Below are 4076 nucleotides of genomic sequence, written 5' to 3'. Positions count from 1 at the left end.
ATCACATGGAAGAAAATTTCATCAGTAGTTGAACTGGATTAAATTTATCCTCCAAGGTGGAAGTAGTAACACCATTGAGATTTGAGCCTTTGACTTGATTGGCCAAACTTGGATCAATGTAATCAAGTTTGCACATAAGAAGAGGTTCATGATGGTAGTGTTGGCTTGTTTTTGAGTCAAATGAGATTGGGTGATATTTTTTCAAGTGATTCCAAAGCTTCATGAATGAAAGATAGGTACATTTCAAGGGAGACAATGTGCCTCGCATAATCAAGCGACTACGAATACCCATCGTATGTCAAATGCTCCTTGTGGCATTAAGCGGCAGACAAAACTTGTCCTACATCTTTAGAAGTACCAAGATATTTGATGGTACCTACAATTAGTGGAGCGACCGTAATGATAACCTAGGATTGAAAAATATAATCTTTGAGAGACGATTGGCTGAGTGAGGATCACGTATTGTGGGAAGGAGATTTGTAATATATTTTCAATTGAGTTCTTAGAAAGAGACAAAAGTTATGTGCCCATTTTATGGTAATTTTCACTGTCTTTAGAGAGGGGCAAGCCTAGACTATGAATCTATATTCATAAGTGGGTTTGATGGCATGAGCATTTTGATTGAAGTAGTACATAAAAAATCTTCCCAAAATCTGAAGAGATGGATGGAGCTACCTATGGGTAGTTGGTCTCTAAGAGAAAATTGTGGAAGAACAAACAATGCACGGTGATTGACAAACAATAGATGCTATAAAGTGGAAGATGATCTTAGATATGCCATGTAGAATTTATAGAGGCACTACGACAGATCAACGACATGAAAGAAAAATGAAGAGGCAGTCTATTATTCAACTTAAATTACCTCCTATAATGATGCTTATTGGATCGGATCAAGAGTTGAACGTCAGTCCAAAGAGGATATCTCATCTTCTTAATACAAAATCTCACTTCTTGGACATCGAAGAAACAATTTATTGTTCCAAGATCAAGCACTGAAGCCGAGTACAAGGTCATTGTGAATTATGTTGTTGAAATTATTGGCAATCCCTTCATCGGGAAATTCAAATTTTTACTCATGGAATGTCTGTTCTCTTCTGTGACAATATTGGATCTACTTATTTTACTGCAAATCCTATCTTTCATGCACGGATTAGGCATATTAAAATCAATTTTCATTTTTTTTTGAGAGAGGGTTGCGCTCAAATGGCTCATTGTTCGTTTCAGACCAACCTCTCGTCAACTAGTAGAAATACTTGCAAAGCCACTACTCATATCTTGCTTTCACTAGATTTGGAACAAGGTGGGAGTACTCCCTAGTCTCATCTTGGGGGAGGATGTTAAAGGATGCTTAGAATAGAAGTGTTCTAAGTTAAGAAATGTGCTAAATCTAGAGACTAGGATGAACTCAAATTTGATGGGGTTTTATATCGTTGTTGTGCTTTTGAATTCATAGCAACAAATTTATGTTTTCCTCTATAGTAAAGCGACAAGAGAGGGTTGAACCACAGAGAGCCTAGGTAACAAGGTTAAGATTAAAGGGAGAAGAGATACTAATATAGGGAAAATAAGGGTGGATCGAAAGATGGAGAAAAATTGGAGTGATGAGTAGGTTGATATGGAAAGAAATTAATATATAGATGTATTTATAAATATGATGTGATGCTAGGAAAATGATGATGACATGGAAAGATGAGAAGGATGGAGTGGGTGGATGTGAGAAAACGATGGAAATGGAGGATTTTATGGTAATGTTGTAAGAAAACCAAACCAACTCTAAGATCTATGAAGAGGAAACCTAATCATAATATCCTTGGAGGGGATTACAAGGAACACTCTGATCAGGATCCTCACACATACCCCTTTTTTTGTGCCAATCCTAGACCGGGTGATGATTGATCCGCAATGATGTCGAGTCTCTGCCTGATCTCCTCCTCTAGATCAACCTTGAATGTCGACCAATGCCAAGATTGGGCCTAAGCTTCTCCCCTTTTCCTTCTGGTGACCTGACATCAAGAGAGAGTCAAAAGACAATTTCCAAAAGAGAACAGAGGGGCTTTTATAGGGGTAGTTTGGGTTAAGTGCAAATAAGAGAATATATATATAAACATTTTTAGGTAAAAAAAGGAAAAGAAACCAGATGGATTGAAACAACATCGTTAGATGAACCCACCATTAAATTTTCAGCTTAATCTGACGTGAGGATCAAAAGATCTTAACGCTTTAAATTGGAAAATCCTAACCGCTTACATATTCTCTCTCTCTCTCTCTCTCTCTCTCTCTCTCGCAATGTTGGATTTATGGTTTTCAGTGGCGTTTCAGACCATGCACCATGATTGGCGCATGAAACGATGCCCTAGCCATTGAAACAACTAGTTTGTAACCTTTCATCTCGACCAATAAGAAAATGCCACGTGATTCCATTTAAATGCTAAGAAGGGGAATTTCTTTTGGCGGGGTCCCCTCTTGAACTTGTCATTTCTCACCACATCATTTGCGTAGGTAAGAAAAAGTTAAATAATAAGGGTTTCTGCAGCACAATAAATGTGGTGAAGGTTCTCATGTGACCGCGAATAAAAAGACGCCAGTTGTTGTAATCTCCTGAGCCCTAAAAGGTAAGCGCACCAACCCTTATACATTTTATATTGTGCGTATATCCCTTTTGCAAAAGAAAAAATCCATGCGCGACACGTGGAAATCATAACGATAAACTTCAAAACGTAGATAGTAGTAGTTATAACCCCGCGATATTTAAAGATGGAAAATAACATTTAAGCCCTTGACACAATTAGAAACCTTAAAACCCTTATAAAAATTTGAAAAAACCACAAAAATCTTCTCTAAAAATCCAAAAAAATATGTTTTGAGTTAAAAATTCATTTGCTTACGAATTTAATGTCCAAAAAAATGTGCAAATATTGCCTAAAATGAAGAGATATCATAAAATCATAATAACGGAAAAATTAGTTAATTTTATTCGTGATAACATGAAAATATGGTCTGATGGGGACCATCAACGACAGAAGACCTAGGTCCAGCCTCCGCACCAAGCACGAGCTAACATTGCGGACCCGAGCTTCAAGTATATGACCTGATCAGGGGAAAAGTATGTTTTCTTTCCACTAAAATAAATTTTGGGCTAGAGTGGATGGCCTAGGAATGAGCGTGGATTTGATATAAATTAGGGGGAACCCTTGTCTGTTGATTTCCTCCTTATTTGCCTTTTTTAGAGCCCTTTGGGGTTATTTTCATGGTTTTTCCCTTATTGGGCCCATTTAGAGCCCATTTGGGCCGTTTATTAGTCCCACCTATAAATAGGGGCAAATATGATGTAATTACGAGGCTTAATGATGATAATTTTGGTTATTGATTTTCAGTTAGAGTTACTGATTCTCTCTCCTCAACCTTCCTCTCCGTCACCTCTACCCCAAATCCATGGAGATTTCCATGGTGAATTTCATCTAGATCTCCCTTGACCTAAACTCACCTCTACCTCCATGGACTCTCTCTCTATCGTCCTACCATGGCTCCTTTATCCCCATTTCTCTCTCTCTAGAATTCTACCATCTGATATTCTAGATCTGCCGGCATTCACAGTCACCGTCGCCAGAAAAGGTCGTCTAAAAATCATGCTCCAGCTCGTACGAACGTTTTACGCAACAAAATGTGCTCAAACTACTTCCCAAAGCTCACGAGTTCGATGTTGATCAATTTGGGCTTAAGAATCATCAATAACTGGTGCAGTAAATCGCCAGAAATCTTGATTTTACGGTTGCCAGAAATCGTCGTCGCCGTCGTTAGAGAAGATGACTGGAAAATTGTGATTTCCTTCTTCCTGTCGTTCCACGCAACCAAAAGCGGTGAAACTTTTCAGGAAGATACAAAAAGCTCTTCCTAGAATTCTTCCATCAAGAATCGCTTGGTCCACTCCAAGAACAAGCCGAAAATCAAACTTCTTCATTTCACCGGAGTTCTCGTCGGCGCCGGAGAAGACAACTGGGAAAATGAGAAGTGCGGCCATCTCCGGCCATCTCTGCCTAGATCGTTTCATAGGAAGACTCCTCCATCCTTGGCGCATC

This window comes from Wolffia australiana, chromosome 15 (genome assembly GCF_029677425.1).
Source record: "Wolffia australiana isolate 7733 chromosome 15, ASM2967742v1".
In the NCBI taxonomy this organism is placed as follows: Eukaryota; Viridiplantae; Streptophyta; class Magnoliopsida; order Alismatales; family Araceae; genus Wolffia; species Wolffia australiana.
The sequence above is the reverse complement of the archived record's forward strand: the minus strand, read 5'-3'. Positions refer to the sequence as shown.